Source organism: Xenopus tropicalis, chromosome 7, assembly GCF_000004195.4.
Source record: "Xenopus tropicalis strain Nigerian chromosome 7, UCB_Xtro_10.0, whole genome shotgun sequence".
Lineage (NCBI taxonomy): Eukaryota > Metazoa > Chordata > Amphibia > Anura > Pipidae > Xenopus > Xenopus tropicalis.
The window spans coordinates 56,744,387-56,769,360 of record NC_030683.2 but is presented as its reverse complement, the minus strand read 5'-3'; the positions used below and the strand labels follow the sequence as shown (position 1 = coordinate 56,769,360).

The following is a 24,974-nucleotide window of genomic DNA, read 5'->3' as shown; positions in this document are numbered from 1 at the left end:
ATTTCTATTGTTGGGACACTGAACATATTGCATCCAGGACCTGGCCAAGGCTATGTGAAAACGTGGGCTGTGACACTCCCCCATATATCCCTCCAACTTTCAGAAAACTTCCTGTCCGAAAAAATGAAGGGAGCACAGAAGTTTCACAATGCCAGGAACAGCAGGGCTTCTGTTAGTGGCTGCAGAGAATGCTCCAGTACCTCATACAGGCCATAGATTGCTGCTCTATTTAACCTATAGCGCCTCACTATTTCCTCCTCTGATAATCACTCTAGAATTGATCTTTCCCTAAAAACTCAAGGATGCATGACTCTAGGACGATCACCGCAATGTTTTTTGAGTAACGTCCACCCCAAGTAGGTATTAATATTAGCACAAATTATTGAGATATTTCATGCTTTTAACACCTCAAATATGTCTGTGAATTATGCATTATTATGAGTATTATTTTTATTAAATAATTACCGCAATGCGATGGACATAACGCTTTGCAATAATTGAGATGTTTGCGCATGCGATATGAGTAGTAACGCATGCAAAATTCCTTTGATGGATTGTTACTTAATTAATGAACACTTTTTAACGCATGAAACTATGGGGCCGATTCATTAAAACAGGAGTTCGAATCCCGAATGGGAAAAATTCAGATTGGATACGATAATTTCTGAAGATCGCAAATATCACGAAAATGCTTACGAAAAAATCGTATTAGTCATGATAATATCGTATTGGCGATCCGAAAGTCACAAAATTTTTGTACCAAACGATTGTAAACCTTTCCAAATTTTTTGCGCAAGTGTACGAAAAAGTCGTGCGGGCGTACGGAAAAGTCACGCAAGCGCGAAAAAAATCTGAAAAAATACGCTCAGAGCGTTCGATTATTAATAAATCTCTATGTGTTAAGTGTTAACGACCTTAAGTGAATCTGCCCCATGTTAGTTTCTTCTGAGGTACCATTTCCAGTCTGCCACTAGGGAAATATTGACAAAATTTTTCAGTCACACAACCTAATTTTCAACATTTTAAAGCTCACCTAATCCCTTTTCTCAACTGTGAGATAAATGTTTTAATATAATAATACTAGTTTGAGAGATTTAAATTCAGAAAATGGTAACTTTAATGTAGACTATACCTAATGCAAGCAAAAATAGCAGTGATTTCTGGCTCAAGCAAATACATCATTTCCTGATTTAATTTTTGAAACAGCACTGATCAGTGTAGTAATTTGAATATTCCAGCCCCTTTTCAAAACAATTTTCCAGGCCCCCCTCCATGTAGTGTTTAGCTTACTGCACTGCAGTCCCACATGCCTGAATTGGGTTAGTTAGTTACTGGTGCTGAAATATGCTGCAATACTTTATAGAGATTTTACCTTATAAATCCTATGATCTATTTCAGCCTTTTGACCCTAGTTTTGTTTTGGTTTTTAAGCATCCTGTAGGATTTCTACATTTTCTCTTTTAAATTGTTTGGTTCCTTAATTACGTGTGTTTACTAGCCTGTGATGTGTGCTGCACATTTTTTCCCCTCTCCCTCCTCCCTTTGCTTTTCCAACCCCCGTCATATACCTAATAAAGTAGTTAGATTCCTTGAACTTCCTGTCCCTTTCTCTTTCTTTAAACTGAAGAATCAACGGGTACAGCAAGTATATATAGCAGCAGTGAGATTTTACTTCTAAAGGTATGTTGATTTCTTTTAAACAGTTCTTTCTACTTCCATGCTGTCATGAAGAAACAATTTTTTCCATGCTACACGTGGCATTAAGCTGCGTTGAAGTTTTAGCCATGCTTATTTATATAACTAGTTGAAAGTGTATACTTGAAGTAAATATGTCTGTTTAACAAGTGGGTTAGACATTCTCTATGTAATTTAGTTAGTATTTTATTTACACATAATATGTTATAGTACAAGTTATCTTTGTTGGTATTTATCAAGGGCTACTAATTGAGAAATTAAGCAAAAATATTTAAAAATGATATTTAATATTTTAAAGATATTTCTTGTAGTAATGTTGCAAAAATGTAGTAAAATAAATACACAATCTGCATTCAGAATTTGCTTATATTTTGCCCTAGTTTTTGAAACAACACCTGCCAGATTAAACATTAACTAATAAGTAGCAGGCAGCATTGTGTAAGTGTAAGTCAAAGCTGATGGAACAATTCTTGGAAATCTAAAATATTTTCTAATTTCTTAGCATTTTTGCATACATTTTCTATAAATGTACTAGGCAACATGCACTTCATTAATACTGAAAACTACCTTAAATGCTTGTACACACATAGTAATATTCTTTAGATAAATGCATCGATACATAATTTGGATCATGTATAAGCATGTCTTTGAGTATACACCTTTGTGCTTTTCTGTATTTCTTGGAAGAGCATTGCTCTTCAGTAGGAGAAAGCACTGGGTGTGGGGCAGGAATGTTTGAGTTTTGGTATCTTGTTACAGCCATGTGGATATATGTTACCATCTGTTATACTGCTCCTGTAGCTTGCTTTCAATAAAAAAGTCTCTAATTGTCTAGTATCTTAAAAGGCTACTCTAAAATGTTTTATTAAATATTTGTACTTTTTTTACTTATGCTTTTGAAAAATGCTGCTAGCTTACTTTGCCTTCATTTATGCAAGATCAGATGTATGTTTTATTAACAGTCATATGAGAATTAGGCTAGTGTCATAAAGTGCATTTTTACTGCAGATACGGGCCTTATCTGCTTCCCACTGGACACAATCTAGGGCTTTCATCTTTGTAAGCAGCTGAAACCACTGTTCAGTACTACAGCTCTATGTTGGCTCATCAGTAGGCAGGAGCAAATCTAGTTGTAGGGGGCCCAAAAATCTAGAAAAAATAGTAAATCCTGTAGTGCTGTGCATTGTGGTATTACAGGCATATCACTTAGGCAGGTAGAGTTCAAAAAAGTTCAACAGAATCTGGATAAACCTCTCACAGACTCCATTACCCTTAGGATAATTTGGGATGGTGTGAGAACTGCTTACCTCTTGAAATTTTCATAGTTCTGTTACTGTACCTTGAAATTTGGGACCAATTGGTGTGTCATTGCATGGTTACTTTTGAGCAATGATGTAATATTCTGAAATCTTTGGCTCTCTCATTTTCCTCTGTAAACATATTTATGGCCAGTATACCCCCTTGTACAACATGAACCCAACACTGGGGTTGTATACTGGCACAATAATAAATAAACAAATAAAAACAAATAGACAAAAAGTGTGTTTTGTAGGAGTGCTATTTACTGAACTTGTGTTAAACAATCCCACTGTCATCTATAGCCACTTGATATCCAGAATCACCTCCTCTCCCCACTTAGCCTTTCTTACATACTGCTTTGAGAATTAGTGTACTTTGTTATAAAAGAGCCAGATCTTCTGCAGATTAGACTGCAGAAAAATAAAGAGCTTTAGCCAAAACCTGTAGTGTGCATGCTTCCATTCGATAATCACTTCATAGACCCTAGACACCCCACCTGCCATCTCTGTGCTGGGGAACTCCCCGCAATGGCTAATGGCTTAATGCCTATATATAACCTGCATTATTGCTAGTTGATTCAGAAGAAGGCAAAAAAACACATATCATGCCTCTCTAATTTGCCGCAGAGGGGGAAAAAATTCCTTCCTGACACCAAGATAGAAATCTTGGTTTATCAACTCGTACGAAGAGCTATCGTCCATAAACCTATATTCCCTCACTTGCTAAAAAGCCATCCAACCCCTTATTGAAGCTATCTAATGTATCAGCCAGTATGACTGAAAGTTTAATGTTTAAATGGGACCTCCTTTCTTCTAATCGGAATGGGCGACCTTGTGTCAGTTGGAAGGACCTACTGGTAAACAAAGCATTAGAGAGATTATTATATATTTATACATAGTTATCATGTCACCCCTTAAGCACCTCTTCTCCAGTGTAAACAGCCCTAACTTGGTCAGTCTTTCTTCATAACTGAGACTTTCCAGCTTAGTTGCCCTTCTCTGTACTCTTTCTAATTCAATAATGTCCGTTTGAGCACTGGAGACCAAAACTGAATGGCATATATTTATCTGTAAAGTAGAAAAATAACCCCCTTCCTCCCTTGAATCTATGCCCCATTTAACCCTTTTACTGCCAGCCGTTTGGTCAAAGCGGAACTTGTATTGCCAGACCGTTTTTGAACATTTTGCACTATTTCACTTTAGGGGCCTTTCCTTGGGGGGACTTTTAGTTTACCCAGGAAAACAATATATTGTTTTTTTCAGAACAACCTAAGCTTTCAAAATATGGTAGAATTTTTGTGTAATTCCAATTCTGTAACAAGATATAGGCTTCTAAATGTCTAAAAATGCAAAAAAAATCAAATTTTCCATAATATAAACACACATACTAGAAACAAAAATTATATATATATATATATATATATATATATATATATATATATATATATATATATATATATATATATATATACAACTGATTTGGAAAGTCCCATGTCTCCTGAATGTGCCAATACCAAATATATATAGTTTTATGGAGATTTCTCACTTGTATAGGTCAAAAACTCCCAGCAGTACACTACCAAATTTCCAAAGCACTGCTCCAGAAAGCTGCATACTTTAGATTTCAAGACCAAAAATTCCACTAACAGAAGGTTTATCCCAGAAAATTGTACATTTTTGGAAAGAATAGATAATGGGGAATACAGAATAGGCACAACTGTCTGTCTACTCCAAACTATCAAGTCGCAATGCTTTCCTAAAGTTATTGGTTTTTATCAAAATTTGTGATTTTTAAAAAAAAAATCACTTCAAAGCTTCCAGTCTATAGTATCTTATCTCCTACAGGTCATAAAGTAACCAAATAAAAAACCCTAAATATGAACCCCAGGGGTCCACTGAACAGTTTGATGCCCAATATGTATAGGTTTACTTAAGTATGTGGCATGTAGGGGCCCCAATGTGAACATACCCTCATATGTACTGTCATTTCTGTCTATTCAGCTCCTGCAAAATCAACACATTTACATCATTATATGTGGGATAAAGCTAGTAAAAAGTATGTTCACCCCAGAAAGTCATATATTTTTGGAAAGTACACATTCCCCCAAATCTAAAATGGGTACCCATGTCTTTCTACTTCAAAGTACCAAGCCGCACAGCTTTTCTAAAGTTAGCAATTTTGATGACATTTCCAAAAATCCCCTCAAAGCTTCCACTTTGCAGCATCTTATCTCCCACATAGCATTAGGTACCAAGATAAAACACCCTGAATTTGAACACCAGGGGTCCACTGAACAGTTTGAACAAAAAAAAAACTGCTTAATTGTGTGCTGTAAGTGTGTGTAAATGTATGTAAGTGTGTATAAATGTATGTAAGTTTGTGTGTAAGTGTGTAAATGCAAAAAAAACAAACAAACACCTTACCTGTCCTGAAGACCCAATCGCCTCCTCCTCCAGACTGCAGTGGGCCGGCGCTAGGGGGGGAAGCAGCAGATGCGATGCAATCACATCTGCTGCTTCCTGGAGGACCCACATGACATCCCCCCTGGCTCGTTGCCCAGGGGGGCTGTCATCTCTAGAAACTCTCTGCAGCCGCGGCACATGCCGCCGCTGCAGAAAGCAGCCTTTAAATGCCAACGACGTATGGGACACATCGTTGGCATTTAAGCTCTTTTACTGCCACGACGTATCCCATACGTCGTTGGCAGTAAAAAGGTTAATACAGCTCAAAACCTTGTTTGCCCTTGCAGCTGCTGCCTGGCATTGCTTGCTACAGCCAAGTTTATTATCTACAAGGACTCCAAGGTCCTTCTCCATTATGGATTTGCCTAGTGCAGTCCCATTAAGGGTATACAGGGCTTGCATATTTTTACATCCCAGGTGCATGACCTTACATTTATCCACATTAAATCTCATCTGCCACTTAGCTGCCCAGATTGCCAGTTGGTCAAGATCCTGCTGCAGGGATGTCACATCCTGGATAGAATTGACTGGTCTGCAGAGTTTTGTGTCATTTGCAAACACTGATACATTACTCATAATACCCTCCCCCAAGTCATTTATGAACAAGTTAGGGGGTCTTACGGCACATATTTAGGTAAACCTATACATATTAGGCAAATGTATGGTGTTTTATCTTGGTATCTAACACAATGTGAGAAATAAGATGCTGCAAATTGGAAGCTTTGAGGGGATTTTAGGAAATGTCATCAAAATTGCTAACTTTAGAAAAGCTTTGCAGCTTGGTACTTTAGAGTAAAAAGACACGGGTACCCATTTTAGATTCGGGGGGAATGTGTACTTTCCAAAAATATAAGACTTTCTGTGGTGAGCATACTTTTTTCTAGCTTTATCCCACATATTATGATGTAAATGTGTTGATTTTGCTGGAGCTGAAATTACAGAAATGATAGATCATATGGGGGGTATGTTCACATTGGGGCCCCTACATGCCACATACTTAGGTAAACCTATACATATTAGGCATCAAACTGTTCAGTGGACCCCTGGCATTCAAATTTAGGGTGTTTTATCTTGGTATTTAATGCTATGTGGGAAATAAGATGCTGCAAATTGGAAGCTTTGAGGGGATTTTTGGATATGTCATCAAAATTGCTACATTTAGAAAAGCTTTGTGGCTTGGTACTTTGGAGCAGAAAGACACAGGTACCCATTTTAGATTTGGGGGAATGTGTACTTTCCAAAAATATATGACTTTCTGGGATGAGCGTACTTTATACTAGCTTTATTCCACATATAATGATGTAAATGTGTTGATTTTGCTGGAGCTGAAATGACAGAAATCAAAGATCATATGGGGGTATGTTCACATTGGGGCCCCTACATGCCACATGCTTAGGTAAACCTATACATATTGGGAATCAAACTGTTCAGTGGACCCCTGTCGTTCATATTTAGGGTGTTTTATTTGGTTACTTTATGACCTGTAGGACATAAGATACTATAGACTGGAAGCTTTGAAGCTATTTTTTTAAAATTTCAAAAATTTTGATAAAAAACAAAACATTTAGGAAAGCATTGCGACTTGGATTCCCCAGAATGTGTTCTTTCCAAAAATGTATAATTTTTTTTTCATTTTTAGACATTTAGAAGCCCATATCTCTTTACAGAATTGGAATTACACAAAAATTCTACCATATTTTGAAAGCATAAGTTGTCCTGAAAAAAATTACATATTGTTTTCCTGGGTAAACTAAAATTCCCCCCGAGGAAAGGCCCCTAAAGTGAAACAGTGCAAAATGTTCAAAAACTGTTTGGCAATACGCTTTGACCAATACGGCTGGCAGTAAAAGGTTAAGTGGGGGCTCTGTAAGCGGATTTATAAACACAGGAGTTAGTGGGTGCTCTGTAAGTCGATTTATAAACCACAGGAGTTAGTGCATGCTCTGAAAGTGGAGTTATAAACCACAGGAATATCAGAGGGAATGGTAGTAATCTCTGTTGCATGCTTCCTAATGCTTGACAGGGAAATTAGGAGAGCTGAAGTCTATTGTATGTACTGAAAATTATGATTTAATTTGTATCACTGAGACCTGGTGGGATGAAACATGCAACTGACCTATGAATTTAAATGGTTTCCCCCTTTTTAGGAGGGGCAGAGGGATTAAAAACGGTGGAGGGGTTTGTCTTTATGTAAAGTCAGATTTAAAACCATGTGCTAATCCCTTTGGGAAGAGATTTCAGCAGGGCTAAAGGTTAAAAAGAAAATGATCATTGGTGTATGCTATTAACCACCCTGTGAGGAAGAGGCTTCACTAGATAATCTAGATGAAGTTGTTATTATGGGGGACATTGACTGAAGTAATGGGGTGGCCAAGTCAGAAAAAGCTAGTAGGTTTGTAAATATGCTAAATGACAACTTTTTATTTCAGGCAGTTCAAGAACCTACTAGGAATGATTCTATTTTAGACCTGGTGATATCTAATAATACTGAACTCATCTCTAAAATGTGTCTGGGTGAGCATTTGGGGAACAGTGATCTTATTTTTCACCTGTCAACTGAGGAGCCAGCTAATCAAGGCTTCCATTTTAAAAGCCCAATTCTATTAATATAACTAATAATTCAAAAGAGACTTGAACATGTAAAGGTTAACAAAGGCCCAGGACCGGATGGTATTCATTTTTCAGGATTCATTGAGGTTTGGCATGGTGCCGAGAGACTGGCGAATTGCGTGCGAATGTGGTGTTGTTATTTAAAAAGGGATCCTGTTCTCAGCCTGAAAACTATAGGCCTTTTAGGAAAGCTTTTGGAAGGGGTAATAAGGTATGGGATACTTGAATACATTGCAAAGCACAATACTACGGGGCACATTTACTAATCCACGAATGTCCGAAAAGCGGCAGAATGCGTTTTTTTCGTAATGATCGGTATTTTGCGATTTTTTCGTAAATTGTCGCAACTTTTTTGTAGCCGTTATGACTTTTTCGTAAATTGTTGCGACTTTTTCGTAGCGTTACGACTTGCGCGAATTGTCGCGACTTTTCCGTAGCCGTCGCGCCGAGTACGAAAGTTTAGGATTCATTCAAGCTTCAGTATCGTGACTTTCCTTGGGCCAGGTTGGAGCTGCAGAGTGCCATTGAGTCCTATGGGAGGCTTCCAAAATCATGCAAAGTCTGAAAGTTTTACCTGCCGTTTACGAGCGCTTAACACGAAAAAGTCGCAACAATATACGAGAAAATCGTAATGGCTCCGAAAAAGTAACAACAATTCGTGCAAGTCGTAACGGCTACGAAAAAGTCACGACAATTTACAAAAAAGTCATAACGGCAACGAAAAAAATCGAAAAAGTTGCAAAATGTTCGTTTCCAATCCGAATTTTTCCCATTCGGATTCGTGGATTAGTAAATGTGCCCCTACAAGTTAGTTCCAGCATTGATTTATGCGTAATCTTGCCAGGCTAATTTAGTTGCCTTTTATGAGGAGGTGAGCAGGAACCTCAATGCTGGAATGGCAGTGGATATCATCTACTTAGACTTTGCTAAAGCATTTGATACAGTACCTCACAGAAAGTTAATGATAAAATTGAGGAATATTGGCCTAACACATAATATCTGTAATTGGATAGAAAACTGGCTGAAGGATAGATTACAAAGAGTGGTGGTAAATGGAACACTTTCTAATTGGGCCAGTGTTAGTGGAGTACCGCAGGGGTCAGTCCTTGGCCCTTTGCTTTTTAACTTATTTATTAACAACCTTGAGGTGGGCACAGAAAGTACTGTTTTGCTGACGATACTAGAAAGATCACATGCTGCCCCTTTGCAGATCAATTTGACAAAATTGGAAAACTGGGCAGCAAAGATATGCACTTTGGTACAAAAAATATAAACGTGAGTTATACAATAAATGGTAGTGTGTTGGGGGTATCCTTAATTAAGAAGGATCTCGGGATTTTTGTAGATAACAAGTTGTCTCCGGGCAGTGTCATTCTGTGCCTACTAACTAAAGTGCTGCAATAGCAGTATTGGGGAGCTCAACCCTCTGTTAACTTACCCAAACGGGTATCAGGTGCAAATACTGGAAGAACCTCACCTTGCATGGGGGTCAATATCCAACAGCAAAAAAATCCAGTAGCACACTGAAGATGCAAATCGTGAAAAAATTGTATTTTATTTGCCCAAGTACATAAAAACAAGCAAAGAGCAACGTTTCGGGACCCTCCGGAAAAAAAAAATACGAAAAAGTCGCAAAATGTTCGTTTTCAAATCGGAATTTTTCCAATTCGGTTCAGATTCGTGTCTTAGTAAATGTGCCCCTTAGTATTGATGTTTGTATATAGGGTTTATGTATGTGAGTGTATAGATAGGTTAGTATAGGTTTGTGAGTGCTGCGTTTACTTGGAAAGGGTAAACATGATGGACTCTGGTCTTTTTTCAACCCAATGTAACTATGTACTGCAACCCCACTGTCCAGCTTCTTTCTAAAAATCATAAAAAGCAATTAAATTTGTCTGGCGTGACCTGTCCTTCATAAAGCCATGCTGATTACTGCTCTTAATTCCATTCTCCAGAACATGTGATGCTTTAACAAACCTTCAAATAGCTTGCCCACCACTGCCCTATAATTGCCAGGCTGTGATCGTAATCCCTTTTCAAATATAGGAATGACATTAGCTTTCCTCCAATCCATAGGCACCATACCAGATGAAGGTGAGGCTAAGAATACCAGAAACAGAGGCATTGTAAAACTGAACCTAGCTCTCTCAGTTCCTGAGGGTGTATTCTATCAGTCAATCAGTGGTTGACACAGGATATGGTGCCTGAAGCTTTATTTAAAATTAATGTGAACAAGGTATCAGGGCTCTGGCCGTGGTACCTTGTTCACATTAATTTTGAGTAGAGCTGCATCAACTACTTACTAGAATGAGCTGAGCCAACAGTGCAGCTATTGGGTGGGTCTTGGCACTCTGGCTCCTCTACTGTATACACTAAAGAAAAGAACAGGTTTAGCACATTTTCTTTTTCTGTATCCGTTGTAACCATATTGTTACTATAACTCAATGGAGATACACTCTCAACCTGCATCTTTTTACTATTAATATACTTTAAAAACTTTTTGGGGCTTGTTTTAGCCTCTGCTACAATGCATTCCTCATTTTCTACCTTTTCCTTTCAGATTTCTGTTTTACAACACTTGTTATAGTGTTTATATTCACAAAATGAAGCTTCTGTCACCTCCTTTTTCCTTTAATTTTTTTCCCTATTAATTTCTTTACCTCCAAATTAAGCCACATAGTGTGATTTTTAAAACTTCTACATTAACTTCTAAATGGAATAAATTGAGAACAGTAATAATTTAATATAATTTAAATGACAACTATTTCTGTCCTGTGGTTTTAGCAGTAAACATAATGCCCCAATCTATGCCCTGAAGCGCTGCTCTTAAGGAGCTAAAATGTGCTTTTCTAAAATCCAGGGTCTTTGTTGCCCCAGTGTATATTTGTTTTTTGCACCAAACATCAAATGAAATAATATTATGGTTACTGTTACCCAGGTGTTCAACTACTTGCACATTTGCTATACCTTCTGGGTCGTTAGAGATCTCTAGATCTAGTCCAGCTTGGTTACTGGTTGGCTCCTCAACAACCTGTGACTTAAAGTTGTCAAGTAACAAGTTTATAACCTTGTTCCCATTTACTGTCCTGGCAGTACTATTGACTACTGATGAGCGAATCTGTCCCGTTTCGCTTTGCCATAAAATTTGCGAAACAGCTAGAAAATTTGCGAAGCGGTGAAAAATTTGTTGCACGATTTTTTCTTTGTCATCCACATCTTTTTTGTCGCCCGCACAACAAATTTTTCTGCAGCGAATTTTTACTGAAGTTTCGTGAAACAATTCGCCAATGGCGAAATGCGGGAATTCGCTGCAAATCCATGCCTGGCGAAAAAATTCGCTCATCACTACTATTGACCCAGTCAATATCAGAGTAATTAAAATCCCCCATTATTATCACTTGCCCCAAACTAGCAGCCTTTTCTATTTGCAACAGGTGCTGAGCCTCCTCGTCCTCACTTACATTAGGGGGTCTATAGCATATCCCTACCATTAATTCGGTGGACTCTTTACTATCTGTAACAAGTTCAACGCATAAGGCTTCAGCTCCCTCATTTACCATCACCACTTCCTCCTTAATATTTTTGCTTTCAATTCCTGCATAATGAACAGACACACCCCTCCTTCCTTTTTTATTGCCTCTGTCCCTCTGAAACAAGGTATAGCCTCCAATATTAACTGCCCAGTCATGTGACTTATTCAACCAAGTTTCAGTAATGGCAATCATAACATATTTCCTTTCTTTGGCACCAGCACCTCCAGCTCTCCCATTTTCCCAGTTAGACTTGCATTTGTAAACATACATTTAATACTGGTACCAGCATGAGAATTTTCTCTATAGAACTTTGCTCATAGCACAGGTAATATCTCCGAGAAAATTACACTGGAAGTCCTCGTCCTCAACTTATCGCCTAGTTTTTTTAAAATTGTTATTGAGGACCTCCTCTGACTTTGTCATTGGTACCTATGTGTACCAAGACTGCTGGGTCTTCACCAGCCCCTCCCGATAACTTTGTCCGTCTACTCGTTCTATGACATACATACAGTTTGAAATGTAGGGTCCTTGCGACAAATTACCCTATCCACCTTTCTAATAAATGAATTCCCTACAACTATAGCCTGTCTTCCCTTCTTAGCACCTCAGTGCTGCTAGTTCTCCCCTTGAGTCTCACCCTGTACCTTCTCAGCAAGTGCTTGGTTGCACTGCTGTAAATGCAAGTTCACTTGCTGCTGTTGTTCTAAGGTACCTTCACTGGCTTCTGCCTGTGCATTCATTTGTGCAATCAGCAGCTGATTAGTTTGTTGCTGATTAGCATTACTCTGCTGCTGGATTTGCAGTATTGCCTTTAATATCTCCTCCATTTTGACAATAAAAAAACTTCACCTTTACGAGTGTCTGGGGCTGGTTCACAAAATGTCAAAAAAAGAGTGTTATTTTTAGCATGCGTTAAAAATATTATATTGTATAATTAACAATCGATTCACAAAAAGGACACTTTTTGTCTGAATTAAGAAGCAATTTTATTGTCGTTATTTATCTTGCGATGACATATTTTTAAGCAATATTTTTATGCATGCAATATATTTATGCATTATATCATAGCATGTGATATTAGTGTACGCTATTACGCACGTAACCGTTATTTTCTGAAAACTACTCTTCTGAAAATGACAGGTTTCCTGACAACTCGAGCATGCATCACTCTAGGGCAATCACATACTTGATTCTCTTCTTCACAATCTAACTGCAAACTCCATCTTGTCTTCACAAACTGCAATGTTTTTTTAGTAACGCCCACTCCTAGTAGGTGTTAATATTAGCACTGGCTAAACCCAAAAATACAGCTCCACAGAGTCACTGCCTTCAGAGAGTCCTTTTTGTTTGGGAGAGAAACCAGCAGCACTGCAAGCTGTTCCACACAGGCACAGACCCTCCCACACCGGTTTCAGTTCCCAGTCAATCTAGGCCTCACTCTCTGGGTTTACCAGGTAAGACTTCCTTGGGGAATTAACCCACTCCGGGTCAATATACATAAGGGAGTAGAAGATGAACTAAGGGGAAATATACCTCCCTTCAATCTGTTTTCCTGTTACCAGTTCACACAAGATACACACTGACACCGGCAATTCCACTATATATATTGTCACTATATTGTCACTGGGTACTTAAAGTCTCCTGAGTGCAATTCCTCATATAATGCCTTTTTAGTTTTAAATGCCTCTTTTAGAAAAGCAAACAGGCATGTTGCGGATGCATTGCTGTCTGATAAGGGGGAGAAGCATGTGGCACAGTACAGCACCTCAGCAATAGGGGAGTTGCAGGCCAGCATGCTGGATGAGGTTGCCACACATAATGCAGAGTCTGGTCCAATGAAGAATTTTGATTATGACAGGAACAGACCCTGTGCCAGTGCATGAAATGGGGTGAAAAAAGTGTTATAATAAGCCTCACCAAACAACACTTTGGTTTCACCCACTTTAAAGCAAATCACCGTTGGTATTTCCACCTACTGAACAGTTTGCTGCATTGAAAGTATGTGGCTTAAAGGGACTCTGCAATTTAGTTGCTGCAAACACAGCAATTCAGCTTCTGCTACCCTGTGTATTGTGTATCAGAAGACCCCCTAACAGTAAAAAGACCATACATACATTTTATAGTAGACATTCTAACAAATCCAAAATAGGTAAATATGTCTTTCTATAAACTGCAAAGCTATGCTAAAGACAGTGGATTTATGGCATTTCAGAAAATTACCTAAAATTATTGTGATTTTCCACTTTTATCTCACACTATTTCCACACGAGTCTTGACCTGCGGCTAAACGCAAGTTGAGAATCTGTCCTTACACTCCTAAAAGCTTTTTGATGTTCCTGCACCCAGGGCGTCTTTTGAGAAGCTTTTAGGAGTGTAGAGGCAGATTCAGCTATATGTGGCAGTAGTGTTATGTCTAAGTGGCACCTTTCTAATTGCTACTTGATCCAGAAGAAACCAAACTCACTAAAAAGGCATATGTCCCCTTCTTAAAGCTATCTAATGTATCTGCCAGTACAACCACTTCAAGGAGAGATTTTCATAATAGCTTTACAGCTCTCACTGTAAAAAATGTAAAATTAAATAATGTGCTTTCATCACTATGTTAAATATTGGGTATTGCAAAATAAGTTGTATATGCTTTATTCATTGTGCTTTTAAACCTTTCTATTTTGCTTTTTCCCTTTTTTATCCTGCTATCCACCCCCTTTTATAAGGTTACCAGATTTTTAAGTTGAGATCCAGGGACACACAGAAAGCTGTGACGTGCGAACTGTGCCAAGAATTTTTTTCACATAGGACACTCCCCCTTTGACCACATCCCACTCTCAATCACAACAAATTTCTTTCCTGTGCATATTGCTGCAATATGCAATTTTATCTATATAACAACATAAAAACAGTATGGCCCATTTTTACAAATTAAATATATAGCATTATATATGCAGTGCCAGCTCTATGTTTAATGCAGTAAAACATGTAGTTCACTTTTTCCTGTTGTTCATTCTATTCATTGCTTAAGTTCTGTTGTAATTTTGCTTACCCCTGCTGTCTTTCTGTGACAAACACACACCATATACACACATATACTGTATAGTATATATTTAATAACTTGCTTCTGAGTCAAATTATCTGCTATTACATACTGTACATGGCATAGTGCTTTGGTTTACACTGAGGGCACTGTAAAGACCTGATGTGGATGGAAGCAACACTATCAACAGTCCCAATCATGGAGTTGCTGCACTATAATTCATAATAGCACTGCAAAATCACATTAAAATGAGTGTGCTGTAGTCTGCGAATTATAGTTCAGTTATATCCTTGGTTGGGTCTTGCCTGTGGTTGTTGCTAATGTTACATGCATTCCAACTGGCAGTACGCAAAGCATAAACAGTAGTGCATACCCCCCAACTGTCCCGCTTTTCGCGGGACAGTCCCGTTTTTTAGAGCGCATCCCGCTGTCCCGGATAGTTCCATGAATGTCCTGCATTTCCGTAATAGATTACAGAAATGCGGGACATTCATAGACCTATCCAGCACAGCGGGATGCGCTGGCTGGAGACGGACGTTCCGGCTTCTTCTGCTGCTGCTCTGCGGCTCCCTGTGCAGCGCGACAGGCACTTTTATAAGGTTGCGCCTGTGGGTACGTGTGACGTCATTATCCCTTATAAAAGGGCCTGTCACCGCGGACAAGGTAATGTAATTAAAAAAACATTTTTATTTACCAGATCATTATACAGCAACAATATTGCATTTTTATAAAAATCATAATATCCATCAATGAACAAATCAATACATACCACCCAGTGAAAAGCTGAAAAAGGAAATGAAGACAGATACTCTGGATGAGAGAATACCCCAACGTTTCGGCTCAAACGCCTTTGTCAAGGGAACTCTAGTGCATATAGTATAATCCACAGTTTTTATACTTTGTATGGCGCCAAAAATCACTGCACGAGCAAGCTCTCTTCTATCTGGATACCGTGATGTCACTTCCGCATACATCAGTTCCGCAAACACTACATTTGCTTCAGCAATGTTGCGCCCTACACATTATGCGTGTGCGCCATCGCGCATGCCATGCGTATATTATTTACCATGTCGCTTAGCAACATGGCAACGCTTTTGTGTAGGTCTGTTACAAATACAGCTTCCCTAAGTAACGAGCTCACACATGGATATACAGTAAAGTATAAATAACCAATCTCTATAATAAATCTTCCCTCCATATATAATATTTTTCATAAAGTGTCTATGTGACAAAAGTGCATTTGTGCAATAAATATATAAATATAGGAAGACACCATCTCATATATATCAAAATTTGCTTAAATATGTCAATACCAATTCATGTAATGTGATGTGATAAAACAATCAAATATCAATTCATATCATATAATAAAACTATGAAATAATATCATTTATAAAACAGTGAATTCTCAATTCATGTACCATAATAAAAGTGCTAGTACCTATACACATAGATATCAGTGTTATATTCTTAGTCTCCATGTCCTTGATATATATATATATATATATATATATATATATATATAAAACATGATTTAAAAAACACTAGAGAAAAATTATATTCTCAACTTATACAGCAAGCTGATGTCATAGTAGGGATCCAAACACAGATATACAAAAAAAGAGACAAACCAAATAGTTCAAATAATGTTCTCAGAAAAATAATGACAATTCCCTTTTCTCATTCAGACCATCGAGTGAGAGAGAATTTATTCTGTAAATCCACTTCAGTTCTCTTTGTTTCAATAACAGTTCTCTGTCTCCACCCCTTCTGGGTACATACACACTCTCAATACCCATATATCTGAGCTGATCTTTTTGTGGTGTGCAGGGTTTATTTGTGGGTTTTGTTTATTAATGATGATCCCAGGTATTTGAATGATTGTACCACTTGAAGGTGACCTATCTGCTACATAGTATCTTTAGAGAGCAGGAGTCTGAGTTGGTGCAGTTATACTTGCTTCATGTGGAATATACTGTGCAGGATAGTGAGTCATACCCAGCAGCTGCTGCAAACTTTTTCTGTCATGTGGGCTTGGCATTTCTGTAATTGCCTTCGCTTTGTCAAGGTCAGGCATTACTATGCTGGGTTCCAAGAGTGTTTTGGTATTAGAAATCCAGAAACAATTTTCTAAAAATAAATAAATAAATAAATGAATAAAATATTTACAAAATGAAGAGGTTAATGTGGCAAAAATCAAAATAAGGTTCCTGCAGATGAAGGATAATTTGCTTTTAAAAGCTTTAACTAGGTTTTCGTCTGCAGCACTTCTTTCTCCTTCTTTTAGTTAAACAACAATTTAATGCGATATTCGCAGTGTTGTAATACAGTGCTGTCCAACCGGCAGCCCGCAACCTCCCTTCTGTGTGGCCCCCCACCTATCTGGCTGCTTTGATGGTTTACATTTGTGTAAAAATATTTCAAATAAGGAATTTTAGTGGAGAACCAGCTCTCAATATAATAAACAATGTCATTGTGGCAAATAGAGAACGTCCTCTAGTGATCAATGAGGGATATTACAACTATATAAAAATCTCAAAAAGAGCCACTTAAAAGTATAATAAGTTTATTTCAACCATTAAAAACATAAGTAACCCCCTACAAACATAGCCTAACACATTTCATGCTTACCCAGCACTTAATCATAGGCTCAAACCCCAAACCACCCCTGGGGGTATATATAAACATGTCAGAAGCGACCAACTGCACCCACCCCCAATTAAAAACAAACCAGGATGTCAGTTGTCATTTAACCCCTTCAGTTATAGCAAGATTCAAAGGTACAAAGTATATACAATCCAAAGTACAGGGTTACAAAAAAAGTAATAAAAATATTTACACATATCAACACAAATGCCTATAAGTAGATCAAACATAACAAGTAACGTCAAAAGCGTAGTTCATACCTAAAGGAATTTGTGTCTGTAGGTAAAAGATCCAAAAGACTTCTCGTTTATGTAAAATATTGAATATATCCCCCCCTCTCTTACCTAATTTCACCTGTTCAATTGCCTGTACTGACAAAAATTTTACATTACTGTTATTGCATTTTGCAAAGTGTCTTGTAACATTACTTTTATTAGAATATTTGAGATTTGAAATCTGATTCACATGCTCCCTAATCCTCTCTTTCAGTGCCTGTGTGTATGGCCTACATATTGTTTAGAACTTTTCTGACAGGTTAATAAATATATTGCTGCTGAATTGTTACAATTAATATACTGTTTAATTTCATATAATTTGTTTGTTTCGACACCTTTAGAAATGTGCACGTTACACACCTTCTATTCCCACATTTATAACAACCATGTACACCTAAAAAATTCTTGTCTACTCTGCCTGTTCTATCCTTAAATGTTGAGTTGGATAACTTGTCTCCTAGAGTATGTGCCCTTCTCTGTATATTAGGAATGCCTGTCCTTAGAACTTCAAAAAAAAAAAAAAAAAAATCCTCCATCTGCATACAGAATAGGAAGAAACCTTTTTATTATTATATGTACTCTTGAGGCTAAAGGATGTGGTGTGGCGGAGGGGTTACAGTTGGGCCACACTTGATGTACAGTACTACATGGTAAGAGTTTGACAGCAGTGTGTTACCATCTAGAGCATTACTGTGAATAGTCAGCTGAATTAAAAAGTTTTTTGTTAACAACAATTGATTATTTGCTAAAACACAATTATTTTATTTTTAATTCTGATTTTTATTTACAAAAGTGTGGTACAACAATGGAGGTGAAATTTGCCCCCTCCCCTTGGTGGGAGGAGACCCATCTTGGTTCTGCACTTAAGTCCCATTTGAAATTATATATTCGTTAAATAGATGACCTGTTGTGTATTTGGGGAGGCAGTGAAAAGGATTTCAGGGCCTTTGTTAATAACATCAACAATAATGAACTGAATCTTAGATTTACAGATACATTTACATCTACTGATACTGAATACTTAGATGTTAAGCTGTTTACAGAAAATGGTATAATGCACTCAACTATGGTAAACCTTGTAGTGGTAACACGCTGCTGCATGCCCAGTCATGCCATCCTAGGAGCCAAATTGGAGGCATACCTGTGGGACAGTTTCTCCGGTTAAGGAGGAACTATTCTATAAAGTATGAATTTCAGAATAAATCTGAAAAAAATGAAACAGAGATTTTTGAAAAGAGGATATAGCTGGACTAGTGTAGATAGGGCCCTTTTAAGAGCTACTAATATCCCTAGAGAGAGTTTGTTAGTCCCAAAAATTAAACAACAAACACACCAGTGGGGCCAAAAAATACCAAAATTTGCAACTAATGGGGTTTGACAAATGGCAGAATGATAAGAATTATTGTGCCATGGGCAAATGTTTAATCCAATGATTATTCTGTAAGAAAGAAACAAAGCAATGAAGATATGGTGAAAAGTAGAAGAAAGAGATACTTGGATTTTTTAGAAGTCTGCAAAATTCCCACCAGAATTTAGAGGTGAATAATCTATGCATGGACTCAAAGAACCAAATTTGTTTTGGACAAAGAAAATTGGTGCCCCTGCAGGGGATGAGGAAGGATGAATAAACCCTTTTTCTAGATTTTCTTGTAAATATTTTTTGAGTTCAGTGAGCTCTAGCTCTGATAAATTAAATACCTGTCCATGTGGAGTTACTTTCTCTGCCTCTTTTTTTTCAATTAAAACATCACTGTATTCTAGATAGTGAGAGGGTAGAATACTATTAATATGGTAAATATTACTATAACAGATAGAGGTGGAAGGAGGGGAGATGTTGCCCAAAGAGGAAGGAAAAGTTGCAAGCCCTGTGATACAGTTAATTTGAGGGTTGTTTTTAAGTAACAAGGGAAATCCTAAGATCATCTCAAATGACAGACAAGGAAGGACAACCTTAAGATTTGCTCAGTGTGCTCTTTACTAAAGTAAACAATAACTTCATTAATTTCTAATGACACGTTTCCTAAATGTAAAGGTTGAGCCATCTGCCATTTTAAGGGCCACAGGCTGAGGCTTAGGCACTGGTGACAACCCTGCAAAAATCAGCATTTTAGTAGAAATAAAGTTTCCTCCTGCTCCTGAGTCAATTAATGCCACTCCTTCAATGTTATAATTGTTTCCCTGCCATAATACAGAAATGGTAAGATATTTGGAACAAGGAGAGAGTGCAGAGCTCTTACAGAGATCAGAAAATGAGAACTGACCTTCAGTGGGAACAGAAGTTTTTATTCTAGTTTTATTGTTCTGAGGTTTTTTAGGGCATGATACAGCAAAATTGGCAGTCCCAGCACAGTATAAACAGAGTTGCATGTTCTCCTCCATTCTTTTACTTGTGGAGAAATCAGGGCTGCCATCAGAAATCATGGGGCCCCTCACAACCAAATTTTCTGGGCCCCCCTCCTCCCACGCCCTGCCCCCCAATGCTCCCTCCCATTAGTACAAAGGACACACAGACGTTGGTAGCCAGGGCCCCCCTAAAACATTGGTAGCCAGGGCCCCCCAGCATCCTCCAGCTCCCCCCCAGCAACTTCCTGTGGATCCCCGCTGCATCTGCACAGCTCACCCCCATCGTCCTCCTGCGGCTCCCCCAGCATCCTCCAGCTCCACCCCCAGTAACTTCCTCCAACTCCCCCCCCCAGCAACTTCCTCAAGCTCCCCCGCCCCTCCAAGTGACTACCACCGGCTCCCCTCAGCTTCCCCCCACCCCAGCGACTCCCTCCAGCTCCCCCCCCTCAGCGACTTCCTCCACTCCTCCCCAGTGACTTCCTCCAGCTTCCCCCCACCCCAGCGACTTCCTCCAGCTCCCCCCCTCAGCTTCCCCCCCACCCCAGCGACTTCCTCCAGCTCCCCCCCTCAGCTTCCCCCCACCCCAGTGACTTCCTCCAGCTCCCCTCAGCTTCCCCCCCAGCAACTTCCTCCAGCTCCCCTCAGCTTCCCCCACCCCAGCGACTTCCTCCAGCTCCCCCCTCAGCTTCCCCCCACCCCAGTGACTTCCTCCAGCTCCCCCCCCTCAGCTTCCCCCCACCCCAGCGACTTCCTCCAGCTCCCCCCCCTCAGCTTCCCCCCACTCCAGCGACTTCCTCCAGTCCCCCCCCCCTGGCGCAACCAATCAAATTTCACGCTGGCCACCAATGGCAGGGCCTGTAGTTTTTTAAAGTGGGCCCAAGCAAAAAAAAAATTGTATCACGCCCGGGCCCCCTTTAAAGTGACCATTGTCCGGGCCCGGGACAACTGTCCCCCCTGTGCCCCCCTGATGGCGACCCTGGGAGAAATGGGTCCCCTAATAAACCCCAGTTGCATTGCTTTCTCATTTACTGCACAACTTTGAGGAAACTCAGCTAAATGAGGTTTCCAACTTCTGCCTCCTTGTTTCTCCCTTTTCCTTATAGAGAGCCTGAGATTAATTTTTACCCACAATTTAATTGGCAGATTTTCAGTAAGGGAAGGGGAGGCTAAGCCTCCTCAAACCTGCATGACACCTTAAAAAAAACTCATTCTGTTTCTGCACTTTAACTGAACCTTTAACATTGGGAAATCTTGTTGCATTCCTCCTTCCTTCCCCTGTAATTGTGCTCTGATTGAATCTTTCTTCTTGTGGCTTCTCCAATCAGAGCACAGCTCTCTTGATAGACAGTAAAATTGAATTGCCAATCAGGGCACAGATGTAGGCAGTTGATGGGGAGATATTACAAACTAAAGTTTGTGCAGAAATGAAAACTGATAAGAAGAATCTGCAGGCTGTAACTGAAGAACTTCACCAACTCTGAACTTTTGCTGCAGATTTCATCCCACCCCATAGATACTATACTGTATATGTTCTAAAGGCTGAGTCGCTAACTGAAATTAAATCTATCCCCTGAAAAAGCTAATTGTGCTTTTCTATGTTTGTTTTATTTTTACACTTACTTTTTTTTTAATCTTTGTCACTGTTTTGTTCTAGTTAGTTACAGTGGAGCCCTCATGAGACTGCATAGCTGGGAAACAAATAATGTTATGTATCAGTGCCAGTGTTATAGTGCCAGGGCATGCCTTAATAACTGCTATCAGAACCTGCTTCACACGGCATACAATGTGCTGGTTTTGTAAATATAGACAGCATTTGACTGTATATAATGTGCCTGGGATGTCAGCACTGCCTTTCTCTCTATAAAACAAACTCATTTAAGCAATTTACACAAATAAATTGAGAACCCCTCACAGAAGTGCATGTATGAATACAGGTTCATTTTTACGCCAGCAGCGAATCTCACATTAGCTTCTGGTTAGTCTATTTTAGGATGGCTGATCTTTAGCCTCCCTAAACAGAAAAATCACCCTCTGCCTTTGCACAATTTAATAAAATTGTTTAAATTTTCAGGGGCCAATTCATCTTTAATTTCATCAGCCAGTCCTTGATGAAAATTCTGGGCTGCCTCATTACAGGTGGTATCTACCACCCTCCTCCTGAATTCTGCAGCATACTCAGCTACAGTACGCCTACCCTGGGGTAGATTTAATAATGTGGTTTTAGCAGTGGCACATCTGTTAGGGTCATCAAAAACTATGGACATGGCAGCTAAAGATCCAGAAAAATCACCTAACAGTGGGCTATTTTGCTCAATAAAAGGAGATGCCCAAGCTAAAGCTTCCCCCTGAAGTAGTGTCAAAATTAACCCCACCATCACAAAATCATTTGGGAAGCATGCTGGCTGCAAATGAAATAGCAGCTGGCATTTTAGGGGTAAATAAGGAGATTGCAGCAACCGATTGTGAGATTGTACTTGGCACAGCTTGGCGTTGCATCTGCTGTACCTGATTTTGCAAATTCTGCACCATTTGAGCCATGACAGTTATTTGCTGCGTTAACCCTGTAAGAACCTGTTCTGTCTCAGCAGGATTCATTATCTGGCCTGAGCAGCCTGTTATGTTTATAAAGACAAACAGTAATTAGATCCCAATGGCTGAGACCTGCATTGGTTCTACGAAACTATAAGTTCAATGCAGGATGCTGCCACTTTGCAAAATGATTTGACAACATTAAAAAAAAAGGGAAAATTTGGTTCAATGTTGAAAATTTTGGTAGAAATAATATAAACACGAATTACACAATAACTGGTAATGTGTTTGGGGTATCCTTAACTGAGAAGGATCTGGGGATTTTTGTAGATAACAAGTTGTCTAATTCAAGGCAGTGTCATTGAGGGGCTACTAAAGCAAATAAAGTGCTGTCTAAAAAAGTGCATTGACTCAAGGGATGAGACATCTCTATAGGACCCGCACTTCAACAGGTCCTTTCCAGGCTTTGGCAAAACAATGATTGTTGCCTCTCTCATTGAGGGGGGTAATTCGCCTCTGGCTAGGGCTACTGTGTATACTGATAGGAGTTGAGGGGCCAATGTTTCTGCATAAGTTTGGTATATTTCTATGGGCAGGCCATCTCTCTCTGGTGACCCACTAGAGAGTGTCCTAATGGCCTTTAGTATTTCAGATACAGTTATTTCTGCCTCAAGCGGTTACTTTTGTTTTGCTTCCAAAGTGGGTAGCTGAATTTGGTCTCTGTAGTTGACTTTCATGAGCAATTAGTTGCGATTGGTATAGCTTTTCATAAAAGTTCCTAAATACCATGCTAATGGATTTAGGGTTTTCTTTAATATTATCTGCTGCAGTCCTGATTGCAGGGATTACTGGGGGAAAGTTTCCCTGTTCTAGCTTTCTGCTCAAATATATTGTATTTAAGGAATAGTTACTTCTTTTTAGTTTTGGCTTCTAGGAATTTATGGTACTCTTCCTGTGCTTTTTGCAGGTCTTGGTGTGTGTAAGGAGTAGGGTTTATTGTGACCTCCTGTTTGGCCTGGGGTACCTGTGTTTGTAGTTGTATTTCTGTTGCTTTATTTGAATTTGATTGTGTTGATTTCAGAAGTATAGACTATCCTCAAGTGGGTATTATTAAGAAAGTATTCCTGCAATGTGCGTCAATATCTTCTAACTTCCCCACAATATCTATCCATACAGGATTTAGGAACCAGCCTCTTGTGCTTAGAGTCCTTCCCCATGACCAGACCATTTCCAGAAGGCATGATGAGAGATGCCCCTGGGCAAATATTATATACTCTGTGTAAACTCCATCCCACCCAGGGTTTTTTTAGAGCCAGAATTGCAGGTCTGGTAAGTTAAAGGGGGCCTGTCACCCAGACATAAAAAGCTGTATAATAAAAGTCTATTTCAAATTAAACATGAAAACCAAATTCTTTTTTTTATTAACACATCCATACCCATTATAAAGGCATTTAAAAATCCCAGCTGTCAATCATGTATTGCCTGCCCCGCCTCTATGCCTTAGGCATAGAGGCAGAGCAGACAATAACTTTAACTTTCCATTCAGCACTACCTAGATGTCACTGCAATTCTCACTTTCCCTCTCCCTCCTCACCATCTAATTGTGTAGGCAGTGCATGAGTATGGGCCTCTGGTCCTCCATTCTATCAAATAAACCAGATTTTAGCATGATGCAAAGCTTGTCATAATAACAGTCTCCACAAAATGGTGCCTGCCTGCTTGTTATAATAGTTTAATTCCAAGACTAATGGGAAAAAGATTTTTAAATTTTATATAGTGTAAGTGAAGTTTATTTTGCTCAACTAATATGGTAGAAATACATTTGGAAATATTTCTGAGGTGACAGGTCTCTTTTAGAAAGAACATCAGGGTTTAGCTGTTTGACATAGTTTAGAGTTGTATGTCTCTTTATAGTATAATTGAGCCCCCTGGTGTTCCATGATATAAATTTAAATTACCCGCCATTATTTGAAGTATATAAGTAGTGTGGATGTCTCCCTTAGTGCCTTCCCTTGGCTGTTTTGTCCACTGAGTGTAGATTATCTATTTCACTTTTTGCCCTCCTACATTTAATTTTACAGTAAACCCACATATACTGTATATAAAAGTTTACTTGTCAAAACATAGAGTAATCCAAACTTCCCTTCCCACCCTGTGGCCCCATTCAACCCAAACTTTGGAGGCTACTTTTCCCAAAACCACAAGTTATATCAGGGTAGAACTAACCCTTAAATGGAGTGTCAGCCCAAGATAGGTGAGGGTTGTGAGTGCTGTCTCCTGGGCCGTGGCATCCAGCGGAGGTGTAGGCACCTGATGGCCTCCTCTCATAAAAACAGTAGGTGCCCATTGTGATAACTATGTATAGTCCAGTGTTATTGTGTGTGAATTGATTTCTCCCCATATTTTAAGGACAGTTACTGGACAGTTACTGGTTAGGTAAGAAGGTAAAATGTGTCCTGGTTGGCCACCAAGAGAGATCTTGGTGTTATGGTTTTTTTGCCCTTTCTTTTGGGCTATTGTGAGGAGCGTGTCTCTGTCTTTGCAATTGTGT

The 24,974-nt window shown here is 39.0% G+C and overlaps 1 protein-coding gene across 2 annotated transcripts in view; it reads left to right on the top strand.

Moving 5' to 3' along the window:
• Positions 1 to 1,623: 1,623 nt before the first annotated feature.
• The window catches only part of slc43a1 (solute carrier family 43 member 1), a 174,121-nt gene continuing 150,770 nt past the window's right edge, over positions 1,624 to 24,974 (top strand). Inside the window, exon 1 of one of the 2 annotated variants that reach the window (NM_001199911.1) lies at positions 1,624 to 1,680. The gene's annotated coding sequence lies outside the window, so the exon portion shown is untranslated. Of the gene's footprint in view, positions 1,681 to 12,954; positions 13,054 to 24,974 lie in introns of those variants that run through there. The other variant, XM_031905161.1, reaches the window with a different exon arrangement.